We start from the raw sequence: 17,941 nt of genomic DNA, 5'->3' as shown, positions 1-17,941 counted from the left end.
AAATAAAAGACTACATACACAATATAGGTTGTCTCCTTTTCCTTATATATCCAGACATGTTATCTACCCACCCACCCACCCTAACTCCATCCCACACACTTAGGAAACAAGAAATTATTGTCAATCTGAGTCTCTAGATTTAAAAGGGCCTGTTGTACACCTACCACAAAGGACCCAAACCACAAACATCACTGGGAAATTCCAGAACCTAAAAAAATAAAGAGAAGATCCTAAAAATTTCTAGAGAGGAAAAAACTACACAACGGTTTACATAAAAAGTATCAAGAATAAAAATGGCATTGAATCTCTTCACAACAATAGCAGAAGCTATAGATCAATGGATTCGTTTTTGATCTTCAAAGAACCCGAGGGGACTTTGTTTTTTGACTTCAATTTCTACATCCAGCCAAATTATGAACAAAGTATAAAGATAGAAAAAAAAAAAAGATCTTTTCGTGGACGGGGCGTGGTGGCTCACGCTTGTAATTTCAGCAATTTGGGAGGCTGAGGCGGGTGGATCACTTGAGGTTAGGAGTTTGAGACCAGCCTGGCCAACATGGTGAAACCCTGTCTCTACCAAAAATACAAAAATTAGCCGGGTGTGGTGGCGCGTGCCTGTAGTCCCAGCTACTCTGGAGGCTGATGCAGGAAGATCACTTGAACCCAGGAGACGACAGAGGTTGCAGTGAGTCGAGATCACACCACTGCATGCCAGGCTGGGCAACAGAGTAAGACTCTGTCTCAAAAAAAATAAAAAAGATACTGTCACATATTTAAATCCACAAGTATTTTACCTTTCATACACAAGTGTGTATGATATATGGAATGATGTTCTTTGGAAAAATAAGAGATAAAGCAAGAAACAGAAATTATAGAAACCAGAGAATGCAACACAAGATGATGGCTATATGGGAGGCATAGGAAACAACCAGTTCAAGTTAGACTATGAGGAGAGAAGTCTCCAAGAAGAAGCTCTGCTGGATAAAACAAAACAAAACAAAACCAATGTACTTGCGCGAAAAAGAGAGTCAAGAGGCATATTACAGAGCTGTCGGAGTATTTAGAATTAATGATTGCACACATTTAAAAAAATATTTAGTCAATAACTCCAGGAACATTTAGAGACTTTGCATGATGATATCTTGTAATATAAAAAGCAAAGCAAAAAGAAAAAAATTAAAATTTTAAATAAGAAAAGGAACATATGCTCTTCTACTTACCTCAGCCAAAAAATAAAAAACATTTACATAGTCATAATAATGTGAATTCCAAATATTGATTTACCCAAAACTTATGATATAAGTTAGGAAGAATGAGAAGTCAGGACAGCAGTGGGGAAAGAAAGCCAAATCCTCACCTAGGATAACAGACGATTACATTTCAAAAGGGATTCGGTGAAACATGGTGCTATAAACACATTACTAAGAATGACGGAGGAAAATGCCATAGGGGATAGTTTTGAAGTCGATATCATTAGAAAGCACGATTCCAGTTGGGGAGGCCTGGGAGTTGGGTCTTAAAGTTTTTTTTATTTGTTTGTTTCTTTTTCTTTGAGATGGAGTCTCACTCTGTGGCCCAGGCTGAAGTGCAATGGTGCAATCCCGGTTCACTGCAATCTCCACCTTCCGGGTTCAAGCAATTCTCCTGCCTCAGCCTCCCGAGTAGCTGGGATTACAAGTGTGCGCCACCATGCTCGGCTAATTTTTGTATTTTTAGTAGAGATGGGGTTTTGTCATGTTGGCCACGCTGGTCTCAAACTCCTGACCTCAAGTGATCCGCCCGCCTTAGCTTCCCTAATTGATGGGATTACAGGCGTGAGCCACCGTGCCTGGCCAGGGGGCTTAAAGTTCTAAAACTACATTGATGAGTTACTTTGATACAAATTTAAATTAATTCACTTTAAATTGTAGCTAGATTTTCCAGGTGTCTAGGGTGGCAGATGACATGATTTTGTGTTTGCTAAGACTTGTAGAGGTCCCTACCCATAGTAATGGGTAGTAGATCACTACCTAATTGTTGATATAATTAGGAAAAAAAACACAGCTTTAAAATGAGCTATTTTTGTAATGACTGTATTTTTTGTTTACTTTCCCCTTTGCATTTATAAAATTATAACATTTAGAATTGGAAGAGACAGGAGATTGAATTAAGATGGTTAACTGAGCACAGATGCCTAAAAATGACAGAAAAGAGATTACAAGTTTAAAATAATAAACCCATAATAGGGCTGGAGAACAGGAAGGGGTATTCTTGGAGGACCAGAAATAAGAAGGAATATCTAAATAAGGGAAGGCAGGCAGGGTTCGTTCATAGAGGAGGCTGTTTTTCTGAAAGCAAACGACTGTTGTAGAAGGAGGAAGTCATTCTGGAATGCTCCAAGCCTCCAACCCCAAGCTGGGAGGTACAGCTTGTGAGGAGTAAGAGGGGAGCCCAGAGGCAAACCTGGGGGTAACTGGCTTGCGACATGCATTAGGAGCAGCCAGATGAGATAAGCTCCGACCTCTCCTTGCCAAGTAGAGGTGTCTGCCCTTGGGTAGGAGCAATGAATGTGAGCTTTGGAAGAAGACTTGTAAACACTCAGAAATAATGGGGTGTCCCCATATCCAGGAGACTGACTATAGGTATAGCCCACTTGACAGTAGGTATAGCTCATCCCTTCTTAAGAATGCTGGGAAGCAAAGAAAGCACTCTAGACAGGCTACAAGGACATGGCAGCCATCATATGAGTTCACACCTAAGAATGGGCAATCATTTTTTACAAAACCAATATCCTGAAGAGTGATATCAAACTCAATAAGCAGAAGCTCATTTTTTATGAGGACACAGAGTTAATATCCTCAGAGAGATAAAAGAGGATATTGCATCCCTGAAACCGAACAGGATTTTTTTTTTTTTTTTTTTTTGAGATAGGGTCTCACTCCATCTTCCAGGCTGGAGTGCAGTATCATCACGATCATAGCTCACAGCAGCCTTGAACTCCTGGACTCAAGCAATCCTCCCACCTCAGCCTCTCAAGTAGCTGGAAGGGCTGCAGACAAGTGCCACCATGCCCAGCTAACTTTTTTATTTTTTATTTTGCAGAGAGAGGGTCTTGCTATTTTGCCCAGGCTGGTCTCAGAATTCTGGTCTCAAGTGATCCTCTCACCTTGGCCTCCCAAAGCACTGGAATTACAAGCATGAGCCACCACGCCTTGGCCATTTTTTTTCCTCAGGAAATGATTAGAGACATAGAAATCAAAACTATGGGGCCATGCCTGTAATCCCAGCACTTTGGGAGGCTGAGGTGTGTGGATCACTTGAGGTCAGGAGTTCGAGACCAGCCTGGCTAACATGGTGAACCCCTCTCTCTACTAAAAATACAAAAATTAACCAGGTGTAGTGGCGCATGCCTGCAGTCCCGGCTACTCTGGAGACTGAGGCAGGAGCATCACTTGAACCCGGGATGCAGCGGTTGCAGTGAGCTGAGATTGTGCCGACTGCACTCCAGCCTGAGCGACAATGGTCAGAACGAGAATCTTTCAGATCTCATTTGTATTTTCCTTCCTACGGCATTCTTGACTGTGTCTGTGTTGACAGACAGCTCACAATCTTACCAGTCTACTCTATTGTGGGAGAGCTATAATTTAAAAGTTTAACAATTCTCTTGTATTTTGAATTTTGTCTCCTTGCTCCTAAATCCACTGGTCCTGGCTCTGCCTGTACAGCAAAACTAAGTCTGCTTCCTCTTCTACAAGAAAGCCTTTCAGATATTTGCAAACACTTACGATGTCTCTCTCCTTAGTCTTCTTGTCTGTGAGCCAAATAGTCAATTCATTGAACTGTTTTTCACCTGACAGCTTCCAGATGCTTTGTTCTTCTGATAACCTTTCCCCTGAGCTCTTTTTAGAGCTCTTTTTAGATTATCCCCAATACCTGGGATAGAAACAACTTGTGGTAGATCTGGAATTGTGCATATTTTGGATGTGGCCTAATATTTCCACAGTGGTATTATTATTATTACTCAACGGCTATTAATAATAATATCTAAGCAGACATGAGTGGTAGTGCTTTCCTTGAAGAACCCCAGGGAATGAGTAGACTTGTTTCTTCAATGTTTAATATTAGGTTCATCTATTTACTAAGTAGTTATTACCCACGAGCTACAATCCACAGATGGTGCTGGGTGCTATTGGGGCTTCCAAAATGAATGAGGTATAGTTGCTGCCCTAAGGAAGTTTATGGTTTAGTAGGAAACTTAAGATATACATATAAATAAACCTCCAATATAGAAAGTGGTACAGATGGTAGAAGCATACAGATATAGAGCTATGGGATCCAAAGGAGATGTGTCATCTAAAAGCAGAAATGCTTCCTGATAAACAATATCTCAGAAGGCTGGAGATAGGCTGGGCACGGTGGCTCATGCCTGCAATCCCAGCACTTTGGGAGGATGAGGCGGGCAGATCACTTGAGATCAAGAGTTTGAGACCAGCATGGCCAACATGGTGAAACCCCGTCTCTACTAAAAATACAAAAATTAGCAAGGTATGGTGGCGCACACCTGTAGTCCCAACTACTTGGGAGGCTGAGGTGGTTGGATCGCTTGAACCCGGGAGGTGGAGGTTGCAGAGAGCTAAGATCATGCCATTGCACTCCAGCCTGGGCAACAGAGCAAGACCCTCTCTCAAAAAAAAGAAGTCTGGGGATGGAGTTCCTGCTGCCCAGACTCCTTGCCTGGACTTGGGTTCTCTCCTTGCCCAGCTTTCTCTTCCCATCTTCTCCTCAGTTCCAGAGCTCTGTGCATGTCTCTGTTTGGTCTTATTGTTCCCTCCTGGGCTTAAAGATGGGCTGAGATGCCTAGCTGGAAGAATCAGCCTAGGGTTGGGCACAATGGCTTATGCCTGCAATCCCAGTACTGAGGCAGGAAGATCCCTTGGGCCCAGGAGTTCAAGATCAGCCTGGGTAACATAGCAAGACCCCATCTCTATAGAAAGTTTTACAAAAGTAGCTGGGTGTGGTGTTGCTTCCCTATAGTCCTAGCTGCTTGGGAGGCTAGGGTAGGAAGATTGCTTGAGCTCAGGAGTTTGAGTCCAGCCTGGACAACATAGCAAGACCCCGTTTCAAATTAAATAAATAAATAAAAGGTTAAATGGTAAATTTTATATTATCTATATTTTACCTCAATTAAAGAAAAAAAGAATCAGCCCATCCTTGGCCCTTAGACATTACAGAATTCAATTTCTCACTTCTTTTTCTGGCTTTGTCCCACAGCTTCACCCCTCCTTCTAAGGACTGGATTGACTCGGAGCTACTCCTGACATGGGCCTGTCTCATGGATGCAGTGATGATGATGAAAGATTAGCTAAGGGAAAACTATGTTCCCAGAGCAGGGACTTGTCTTCAGCGGACACAGTCAACAGACTAAAGCTAGAACCCTCCAGGGCAAGGCTCACATTCTAGTCAGGGCTCATCTTCCCATAAACTTGTATGTAGCAGGCTCATTAATTAACCAGGAGATTTGTTTGGTTCTAGTCTGGACTGGGGCTGACATGGAAAATCCTCATCCCCATCCCTGCCAATCTCGCCACTGTCACAGAAGTGCTTTTTTTTTTTTTTTTTTTTTTAGATGGGGTCCCACTATGTTACCCAGGCTGGTCTTGAACTTCTGGGCTCAAGAGATCCTACTGCCTCGGCCTCCCAAAGTGCTGGGATTATAGGAGTGAGCCATTGCACCTGGCCAGAAGCACTTCTTATTTTTTATTTTTTTTAAATTATAGAGACAAGGTCTCACTCTGTCACCCAGGCTGGAGTGCAGTGATGTGATTACACCTCACTGTAGGCACTAACTGCTGGGCTGAAGCCATCCTTCACCTCAGCCTCCTGAGTATATAGGACTATAGGCATGTATCACCTTGCCCAGCTAATTTCTTATTGTTTGTAGAAATAGGGTCTTACTATGTTGCCCAGGCCACTCTTGAACCCCAAGAGCTCAGGTGATCCTCCTGCCTGGGCCTTCCAAAGTGTTGGGATTACAGGTGTGAATCTCTGTGCCCCAACCTGGAAGCTCATTTAGAAGGAGGCTCTTTCCTGGGCATTTCTTCCTCCATGGCCAGGGCAGGACCTCATACTTAGGGTGGGCAGCCTCGGGACCAGGCAACGGAGTTTCCAAATTGGTGACCAAGCCAGCAGACTGCAGTATTGTGTCATAAAGAGTGCTCTATTCATTGATTTTGACAAGCGTTGTTTAATTTTAATTATTCATGATGCTTTATAGTCCACTAGAGACTGCCCACAAGTCCTTCAATAAGAAGCAATCCAGGAGAGTAACCTGAGACCTTGGTCTGCCTCTCAACTGTCAAATCCTTTTTTTTTTTTCCTTTGTAGAGACAGGGTCTCATTCTGTCACCCAAGCTGCAGTGCAGTGGCACAGTTATAGTTCACTGCAGCCTCAAATTCCTGGACTCAAATGATCCTCCCACTTCAGCCTCCTGAGTAGCTGGGAGGCCTGTGCCACCATATCCTGCTAACTTTTAAATTTTTTTGTAAAGATGGGGTCTTGCTATGTTGCTCAGGCTGGTCTTGAACCCCTGGCCTCAAGCAATCTTCCCACCTCAGCCTCCCAAACCACTGGGATTACAGACGTGAGCCATGGCACCCGGCCTCAAATCCCTCTTACAAAGAAAGAAGAGTTATTTGTTCATTCCATAAACATTTATTGATATTGACATGATAATTATATGTGTATGATAACAGGGTTATGATAATAAATGGGTCTGTGATTGATTAAATGAAAATTGACTCCTTACGGGTCCATAAGTATTCTGTTTTTATATGAAGACTCTTCTACCACAGTCTTGTAGAATCCAAAACAGCTGTATCTCTGGGTATTCATGGGGGCCAGTAGTGGCACGATTCCATGTAATTGGTTGAATTACGTCCCTCTCCCTCCCAAATTCATATGTTGAAGTCCCCAGTACCTCAGAATATGACAGTATTTTTGGAGATAGAGTCTTTAAAGAGATAAGAAAGTGTCCTACTCTGTTTGGACAGCAATAACCAAATACTATAGACTAGGTGGCTTATAAATAACAGAATACTATTTCTCATGGTTCTGGAGGCTGGGAAGTCAAGGTGCTGGCAGATTGGATGTCTGGCGAACACTTGCTTCCTGGCTCATGAGGGCCACTGTGTTCTCACACGATGGAAGGCGCAAGGGTGCTCTCTGGGCTTTCTTTCATAAGGGCACTAATCCCAATCATGAAGGCTCCACCCTTATGGCTTAATTACCTCCTAACGGCTCCACCCCCTAATAGCATCACACTGGGGGCTAGGATGCCGACATATACATTCTGGGGATGGGGAGCACGCAAACATTCAGTCTCTAGCATTATGGTTAAATGAGGTCTTTAGGGTGGGCCCTGATCCAATATGACTGATGTCCTTATAAGAAGAAGAGATTAGGACACAGACACAGAGAGAAAGAAGAGTATGTGAAGGAAGACACAGGGAGAAGATGATCGTCTACAAGCCAAGAAGAGATGCATTAAAAGAAACCTACCCTAGCCAGGTGCAGTGGCTCATGCCTATAATCCCAGCACTTTGGGAGGGTGGATCACTTGAGGTCAGGAGTTTGAGACCAGCCTGGCCAACATGGGGAAATCCTGTCTCTACTAGAAACACAAAAATTAGCCAGGTGTGGTGGCACACACCTGTAATCTCAGCTACTCTGGAGGCTGAGGCAGGAAAATTGCTTGAACCTGGGAGGCAGAGGTTGCAGTGAGCCGAGAGCATGCCACTGCACTCCAGCCTGGGCAACAGAGCAAGACTCGTCTCAAAAAAAAAAGGAGAGAGGAAGAAACCAACCCTGCTGACACATTGATCTTGGATTTCTAGCCTCCAGAATTGTAAGACAATCAATTTCTGTTGTTTAAGCTCCCCACCATGTGGTACTTTGTTATGGCAGCCCTAGCAAACGAACACAGTCTATCATTGCCCAGGCTATTTCTCTTACAATTTAATAATCCCATTCCCTTCAAGGACATTTTGAGACAGAAATCATATCCAAGACATTAGGACAGAACTGTTTTGATTCATGAAAGAACTGAAGAAATACACAGCTAATAAGTATTCCTAGCAACACAGTGTGCTTTAGGAAAAGAAAAAAATATGGTGGGGAGGGGGTTGGGATGTACCATGTCCCAGCTCAGCAAGCTGTCGATCTGCTAAAAAAGCATATGTGTTATTACTCACATTTCCTTCCAGTGTAGGAAGACTCCCTGGAGCTGGCATTGCTGCATCAATGCTCAGCACCCAGGCATGTGTTTACCACAGTCACCAGCAGTTCAGTCAAATTGTGCAGTCTTTTAACAAGGACCCAGATTATAATTTATATGAATAGGAAAACTCTCCAACTTTAATCTCCAAAGAAGGAAGCCATTTCCAGCAGTCAGGGAATCTAGGTGATTAGCGCCTTAGCTTTGTGCTTCTAAATGTCTGCCTTGTACTTCCCCTCCCTTTGAACCCTCTCCCTGACACACCCAACACACTCCACCACAGCCATGGGTTCACAGCACATTCCCAGCTTGGCCATGTCAAGATCCACTTTTGCTTCTCCAGGGAACATTTCTGGCTATGGTCTCCACCTGTTGCCCTAATTTCTTGCCAGCATTTTGAACTATTTTCCCAGCTTTCCCCCTAATCTCATGAGCCTTGTGCCCAGTATGCTTCTTTTTCTTTTTCTTTTTCTTTTTTTTCGAGACAGGGTCTCGTTCTCTCACCCAGGCTGGAGTGCAGTGGCAAAATCACAGCTCACCTCCCAGGGTCAAGCGATCCTCCCACTTCAACGTCCCCAGCAGCTGGGACTACAGGCACTCACAACCATGCTCAGCTAATTAGTGTGTGTGTGTGTATTTTTTGTAAAGATGGGGTTTTACCAGATTACCACCCTCCTCCACCTCCCAGAGTGCTAGGACTACAAGCATGAGCTACAACACCTGGCCCCTGTGTACTTCTTAACTTATAACAACCCCTCCATTCCCAATGTGCCCATGACTGAGCTGCCTGGCTTGTAGATTCAGTTATTCCTCTGGAGAGCATCATCCAGATCTGACCTGTTCACCTGAACCATGTCCATCAGTTCTCCTAGTTGATGGTTATGATCCTGCCCTTGTTCTCCTGGCCTAATACACAATCTTTCCAGACCTTTTAGTAAGAAGTCCCTAGGCAAAGCAAGCTTTTTGCACAGATCACCTTATTACTGCCCAAAGTTTAGCCAACATTTACATATTTCTCCCTTCTTCGAATCTTGCAGAAGGAATCTTTGTGCCCAACTCAATGGCAAAACAACTTGCATATTTACTGAAAGCTGGGCACAAGATTCTTTCCTAATGCTCTCTTCTATCAATATTACTGGTAGCAAGCCTACTTGGCAAACCTAAGGACCCAGTTTCCTTTCACATTGGAATTTATGTTAGATGCACCAGAAAAATATCATTCAAAAAATGCTCAACATCACTAATCATCAGAGAAATGCAAATTAAAACCACAATGAGGGATTATCTTACATCAGTCAGAATGGCTATTATTAAAAAGTCAAAAAAGCAACAGATGTTGGCATGAATTCAGAGAAAAGACAACCTGATTCGGTTCGGCTGTGTCCCCAACCAAATCTCATCTTGAATAGTAATCCATAATCCCCACATGTGGTGGGAGGGACCCCATGGGAGGCAACTGAATCATCGGGGTAGTTTCCCCCATGCTATTCTCGTGATAGTAAGTTTTCACAAGATCTGATGGTTTTATAAGGGTCTTCTCCCTTCATTCGGCTCTCATTCTCTCTCCTGCTGCCATGTAAAGAAGGAGGTGTTTGCCTCCCCTTCTGCCATGATTGTAAGTTTCCTGAGGCATCCCCTGCTATGCAAAACTGTTAATCAATTAAACCTCTTTTCTTTTTACATTACCCATACTCGTGTATGTCTTTATTAGCAGTGTGAGAACAGATGAATACAGAACTCTTGCATACTATTGGTGGGAGTATAATTTATTACAACCCCTATGGAAAACAGTATGGAGATTTCGCAGAGAACTCAAAATAGAACTACCATTCGACCCAGCACTCCCACTGCTGTGTATTTATCCAAAAGAAAAGAAATCCTTATATAAAAAAGACACCTGCACTAGTATGTTTATTGCAGCACTAGTCACAATAGGAAAGACACAGAATCAACTTAGATGCCCATCAACGGTGGGCTGTATTTAAAAAATGTGGTACATATAATACCGTGCTATACTATGCAGCCATAAAAAAAAGAATGAGATCATATCCTTGCAGCAACATGGCTGGAGCTGATGGCCTTTATCCTAAGCAAATTAATGCAAAAACATCACACCACATCCCCAGCTTGGCCATGTCAAGATCCACTTTTGCTTCTCACTTACAAGTGGGAGCTATAATTCTCTATAAGTGAGAAGCAAAAGTTATGTTTAATTAGGATAACTTATTCCACATGTTCTCACTTGTAAGTGGGAGTGAAACAATGGGTACACATGGGCATAAAGATGGAAACAATAGACAATGGGGACTCCAAAAGGTGGGAGGTTGGCAGAGGGATGAGGGTTGAAAAACTGTCCATTGAATACAATGTTCACTATTTAGGTGATGGGTACACTAGACGCCCAAACCTCACCATTGTGCAATACATCCTTGTAACAAACCTACACGTGTACCCCCTGAATCTAAAATTAAAAAAAAAAAAGACTTATAATGCTGCCCCCAGCCTCTGTGAGAGCTCTCATTACAATCACCCTTTCGGTTTTGGGGTGTAATCCACTGAGCCAGCTCGATGACCTTACTCTGAACTAAACCTTCTCCCAACCCCTCACCGGCTGTTAGGCTAGATGACAGATCAGTTTCTATCATCCTGCACCCCATTTCCTTCCTCCTCCACTTAGCCACAGACATGCTGTGTCACCTCAGATTCTGGGGTGCATTTCCATGCCCTTCCATTTCTCTCTGCACTTTCTTATCACACTGTTTCTGCTTGTTCAAAACCAGAGCATTGTGTGTGCAGAGCTGTTTATGCCCGAGGCAATGCCAGGCCAGTGTATGTTGGGAATAGCCAGGACCCTGCAGCACATATTATTGCCCTAGGGAATACTAATTGCCTCGCTGATAAATTGAGAAGGAAGAAAAGCCTCAAAGACAATGCCAGGCTCATTTTAGAAGAGAACCCTTAAAGCACATCTACAGAAACATCAGTCATTTAAAGAAACAATCCTTTTCTCTCTCCTAAATTTGTACTTCCTTGGGCTCCATCCTCTGCTCCTTTCTTAGCTATTTAAGGATCGTCCTTTAAAGGGCCTGAACAAGGCATACGCAGACAAAAATAAAATAAAATACAGAGCTCAGAATCAAGGTCTCTGCTGTTGTCAAGTTCGGGATTAGCTGAAAAAGCCCAGCCTTTCTGGTCTTGTCCCGTTATCATGAAACACCATTTTCCCAAGACATTCTTGTAATACGTCATCATTCACCAATCAGAGAGCCCAGTGGGGTGATATTTAATTCATGCCTGTCAATCACGACACAAAGAAAAGGCCTTCAGCTGGCCACCGAGAGAATCCTCTGCTGACCGAACAAAGAGTCCGCAGGGATGTGGTCCCAGCCACGAACTGCTCTCAGGAGCCGGCTCTGCCTCGCTACCAGGCCCTTGCGTGGTTTCAAAATAATTGAGGGTTTGGAAGCAGCAAGGCAGATTAAAGAGATTAAGCCAACAGAGCAACTCTGCGACATGGTCAGGAGAGAATAAGATGGGGACTTTCATGTTTTAGCTCTTCAGTCGTAGATCAGCATGGCCTTGGCATTCGACCTCTGCATCAAATCCAAATATTTGAATTTTAGAGTAAATTGCCATAGCATAACCCTCTCAACCGGGGTGTGTATCAGCTCTGTGAGTTTTAAATGGATGTATCAGCAAAACCAGTGAAACCAAGTAGTTAGGTTATGAATCTGGTGTATGAAAACTCAAAAAGCTTCATTTCCATGCCTTGCATTTCTCTTTGGAAGTTGGAGGGATATGAACAATAAATAATTGAAATTAAACACTTCCGTTGCAATTGTTGGTAACGCAAACACAGGATTCAAAGGCAGCAGCTGGACAATAAAGGAACAGTTCCTCACGTTCAAAATTAGCTCACCAAGGAGTTTTTTTCTCCTCAAAACAGTCACTGGATAGTACAGTGTTTTTTTTCTCCCCGCCTCTCCTGTACTAGTAATAGAATCAAAACGGTTTTGTATTGTATGTTGATGCTAAGTAGGGGAACTTGAGCATATGCATCTCAGTGATGCAAAATCTAATCCCACCTTTCTTTCTATCCCAAGAACCCTTTATATTTATCCTATACCTTTTTCTTCCAAAACATTTTCATATTTGTTCATTCCACCTTAATGAAGGTAAAAATTGTTTTACTAACTCTTTTGTAGCCCCCTTTTCACACATGAAAAAAAAATGAAGGAATCTGGCACAAAAATTAATCAGTGGTGGGGTGGAAGAACAAAAACAAAAGCAAATGGGGTTTGGAGACGGGAAAAGCCCGGTGTTGAGTCTCAGTCCTCCAATTTCTAGCTCTCTGACTTTGTCAAGATGCTTAAACTCTTTAGGTTTTTTTGTTTTGTTTTGTTTTGTTTTGTTTTGTTTTGTTTTTGAGACAGAATCTCGCTGTGTCCCCCAGGCTGGAGTGCAATGGCACGATCTCACTGCGATCTCCTCCTCTCCGGTTCAAGTGATTCTCCTGCCTCAGCCTCCTGAGTAGCTGGAATTACAGGCGCCTGCCATCATGCCCAGCTAATTTTTGTATTTTTAGTAGAGACAGGATTTCGCCATGTTGTCCAGGCTCGTCTTGAACTCCTGACCTCAAGTGATCTGCCCACCTTGGCCTCCCAAAGTGATGGGATAACAGGTATGAGCCACCATGCCCCGCTAGATGCTTAAATTCTTTGATCATCAGTTTCCACTCCTGTGAAGTGGAAATAATACCTATCTTACGGTAGTCTCACTGCAATTAAGTCAGATTACACAGGTGAGGGTTCCTGGCACATCCTAGAAATACTTAAAAATACAGTTGTGTGTTGCTTAACAACAGGGATACCTTCTGAGACATGCATCATTAGATGATTTCATTGTATCTTGTAGAGTGTATTTACGCAAGCCTAGATGGCATAGCCTATTACATAGCTAGGCTATACGGTATCGCCTACTGTGACAAATCTGCACTGCATGGGACTACACTGCATACTGTAGGCAGCTTTAACACAATGGTAAGTATTTGTGTATCTAAACATAGAAAATGTACAGTAAAATATGGTGTAAAGGATTAAAAAGTGGTATACCTACAGGGCATGGTGGCTCACACCTGTAATCCCAGCCCTTTGGGAGGCAGAGGCAGGAGGATCACCTGAGGTCAGGAGTTCAAGACCAGCCTGGCCAACATGGTGAAACTCCATCTCTACAAAAATATAAAAATTAGCTTGGCATGATGGTGGGTGCCTGTAATCCCAGCTACTCCCAGCAATCCTGTAATCCCAGCTAATCCCAGGAGGCTGAGGTGGGAGAATCACTTGAACCCAGGAGGCTGAGGATGCAGTGAGCCAAGATGGTGCCACTGCACTCCAGTCTGGGCAACAGAGCGAGACTCATTCTCAAAAAAATAAATAAGTAAATAAATAAAGTGGTATACCTGTATAGGGTACAGAGCAGGAATGGAGCTTGCAAGACTGCAAGTTGCTGTGGGTAAGTCAGTGAGTGGTGGGTGAATGTGAAGGCCTAGGACATTACTGTGCATTACTGTAGACTTACCTTATAAACATTGTACACTTAGGCAACACTGTATTTATTTTAAAATTTTTTTGTTCTTCAATAATAAATTACTCTTAGCTTACTATAACTTTTTTATTTTATAAACTAGACTTTTTAAAACTTTTAGACTCTTTTGCAATAATGCTGCTTAAAACAAATACATTTTACAGCTGTATAAAAGTATCTTTCTGTTTTTCTGTTGAGACAGACTCGTGCTCTGTTGCCCAGGCTGGAGTGCAGTGGTGCCATCTCAGGTCACTGCAACCTCTGCCTCCCAGGTTCAAGCGATTCTTGTGACTTAGCCTCCCAAGTGGCTGGGACTACAGACGCCTGCCACCACGATCGGCTAATTTTTGTATTGTTCGTAGAGACAGGGCTTCACCGTGTTGGCCAGGCTGGTCTCAAACTCCTGGCCTCAAGTGATCTGCCCACCTCAGCCTCCCAAGCTGCTGGGATTATAGACATTAGCCACCGTGCCTGGCCTATTTTCTTTCTTTATATCTTTATTCTATAAGCTTTTCTCTATTTTATATTTTTTAATTTTTATTGTTTTACTTTTTAAACTTTTTTTATTAAAAACTAAGACACAACCAGACACTAGCCTTGGCCTACACAGGGTCAGGATCACCAACATCACTGTCTTCCACCTCCACATTTTGTCCCACTGAAAGGTCTTCAGGGGCAGTAACATACATAGAGCGCTCATGTCCTGTGATGACAATGCCTTCTCCTGGAATACTTCCTGAAGGCCCTTCCCGGGGCTGTTTTACAGTTAACTTTTTAAAAATAAGTAGGAGTACAAGCTCAAATAACAATAAAAAGTATAGTATAGTAAGTACATAACCCAGTAACATAATTATTTATTAGCAAGTATTATATGCACTAAACTTGTATATGACTGGCAGTACAACAGGTTTGTTGACACCAGCATCACCACAAACACGTGAGTAACATAGTGTGCTACAACGTTATGACAGTGACGATGCCACTAGCGATAGGAGTTTTTCAACTGCATTGTAACCTTGTTTTTTGGGGGTTTTTTTGTTTCGTTTTGTTTTGTTTTTGAGACAGAGTCTTGCCCTGTCAGTCACCCAGGCTAAAGTGCAGTGGCACCATCTTGGCTCACTACAACCTCCACCTCCCGGGTTCAAGCGATTCTCCTGCCTCAGCCTCCCGAGTAGCTGGGATTACAGGCACCCACTGCCACATCAGGCTAATTTTTGTATTTTTAGTAGAGACAGGGTTTCGCCTTGTTGGCCAGGCTGGTCTCAAACGCCTGACCTCAAGTGATCTGCCCCCCTTGGCCTCCCAAAGTGCTGGGATTACAGGCCTGAGCCACTTGTACCCAGCCAACTGCATTGTAATCTTATGGGGCCACCCCTGTATCTGTAGCCTGTCTCGACAGAAGCATCATTATGCAGTGCGTGACTGTAGTAGATTCCTCCTTATGCCAGGAGAAGTTTTGCAGTAGAGCTGGAATTTCTGCCTCTAGCCACGATGCCCTGGACCACTGGCTGGCTTGGCTGATTCTCACATCTGACTGGGTTGCTGGCATCATCTTAAACTAGATGCCCTTGGGTTCCCTTTCTGTCCCAGCAGCAGCAGCAGCAGCAGACCTTCCAGAAGTTTCTCTCTTTCCTTTTATTTGCTGACCCTCTTATGGAAACGCGGGACTGGAGAAATTTCAGGAAGAGATTAACCCTGTTAGACCCAGGTCTTTTGTGCCCTGCATACTCCTATAGTCTTAGGCTACAATTAAGATTCCAAAAGTAGAATATCTCCAGGAAATTTGCCTTTTAAATATGCCTGCCTTGGCCAGGCATGGTGTCTCACACCTGTAATCCCAGCACTCTGGGAGGCCGAGATGGGTGGATCACTTGAGGTCAGAAGTTCAAGACCAGCCTGGCCAACGTGGCGAAACCCCGTCTATACTGAAAATACAAAAATGAGCCAGGTGTGGTTGTGGGTGCCTGTAATCCCAGCTACTCAGGAGGCTGAGGCAGGAGAAGCGCTTGAATCTGGGAGGGAAAGGGTGCAGTGAGCCGAGATCACACCACTGCACTCCAGCCTGGGTGACAGAGTGAGACTCCATCCTCAAAAAATAATAATAATTTTAAAAAAAATTTTTAAGTGCTTGCTTGGCCTGGCGCAGTGGCTCATGCCTGTAATCCCAACGCTTTGGGAGACCAATGCGTGCAGATCACTTAAGGTCAGGAGTTCAAGACCAGCCTGGCCAACATGGTGAAACCTTGTCTCTACTAAAATAAAAAATACAAAAATTAGCCGTGCGTGGTGGTGGGAGCCTGTAATCCCAGCTACTCGGGAGGCTGAGATGGGAGAATTGCTTGAACCCAGCAGACGGAGGTTGCAGTGAGCTGAGATCATGCCATTGCACTCCAGCTTGAGCAACAGAGCGAGAGTGCCTCAAAGAAAAAAAGTATCTACCTTATAAGGTGGGAAGCAATAACAATAGCATTAAAGTTTAAAAATGCAAGTTGAGGCCAGGCTGGGATTACAGGCATATATATATATATGTATAGGCATATATATATATACTATTCTAGTATCTGAGAGGTTAAGTAAATATCCTAGCATCCCAGAGGGTTAGGGCTCAGAGAATATGTGATTTTAAAAATTATATATATATGTATGTATATACATATATATGTATATATACATATGTCATTTCACCTGGAGAAAAAATTATATATACACATATATATGTAATTTTTAAAATCACATGTTCTCTGAGCCCTAACCCTCTGGGATGCTAGGATATTTACTTAACCTCTCAGATGCTAGAATATTTAACATATACATATGTTAGGGTATTTAACTTTAGAGCTTCTTAGGGTTTTCTCACCCACATCCCGGGACACAGTTCCAGAGCCTTACACAGCAGTGGGTGTTGTTGGGGATAGAAGGTGGGGGATTCAAGCTCATCTTTGAGATGTCTACACGGGCCACGGGCCCCCGGTCCACACGGGCCCTTTAGTCACTTCCTCACCACACTCGGAATAAAGGAATCTTCTATTAGGCTGGGAAGTCCAGTGTGCGTGGTCTCTTTCCTTCTCTGAATTCTTGCCTCTGCCTCTTCCCCGGCCACTCCCAGGAGGTAGCTCTTATTCCCCATGGCAGGAAATTTCCTACCAGTCTGGTTGCCACCTACTTCTCAGCCTGCCTATGTCCCGCTTTCATAGACATCCTCCACGGCTGCTATACCAAGAAGCCACCTGCAGCTCACCAATCTGCCATGATCCCTCATGCCTTCTTGCGTTGCGTTGCATTGCTGGCCCCTCTACCTGCAATATCTTTCCATGCCCTCCTCCCAACCTATGTCAGCTGTTATTCATTCCTAAGCGAAAGCTGATTTGTCATCTCCTGCAATGAGTCATCTTTCGTGCCGTCTACAGGTTCTACATTGGCTCCTCCTCCATGCTACTTGCATAGCACATAAGCACCGTGGCACCCATTCCATTTTATTGTAATGGCCTGGGTGCATGTCTGTTTTCACGACTCATCTAAACACAACCTGAGCTTCGTCTTTCTTTCTCCAGCCACTGCCTGACATACAGCAAGTGCTCAGTTTAGGCTTCTTAAGGCAATTTTCCTATCAGCATCCCTACCCCTTAGCCTTCTCTCCTAATCACCCTTGCCCTCTGCGCTTGAATTTACGGCAGTGCTGTCCACATTTGAGCCATTTAGCTATTAATGTGACCACCAGGGGACCACGGGTTTGAATGAATGAATTACATGTTCTCTCTACTAACCTCCTCATTACAGGGATCTTAGTGGTCAGCCAGTCCAACCTCCTGTTTAGCACAGAACTCATCTTACGAATAGTCACTCCATCTCTGCTTAAATAATTCTTAATGCTCTTATATCAAGTGGATATAATGAGCTTGTCATAAAAACACTAGTATGTGGGGTAAACATTAGCAAGAAAACATCTTGACAGAGGAATCATCACTCTGTTGATAAGGACAGAGCAGTCCAGAATGATGCTGGGAAAAAAAGGGACATTCTGTTTTCAGTGGAGCTTATTTTTCTTCCAGATTGCAGGCCAGGTGAAAAGGGAGCTTGACTACCCTAATCTTGCGGGCTGCGTTCTG

Source organism: Pan troglodytes, chromosome 8 (genome assembly GCF_028858775.2).
Source record: "Pan troglodytes isolate AG18354 chromosome 8, NHGRI_mPanTro3-v2.0_pri, whole genome shotgun sequence".
NCBI lineage: Eukaryota > Metazoa > Chordata > Mammalia > Primates > Hominidae > Pan > Pan troglodytes.
Note: the sequence above shows the minus strand (reverse complement) of the source record.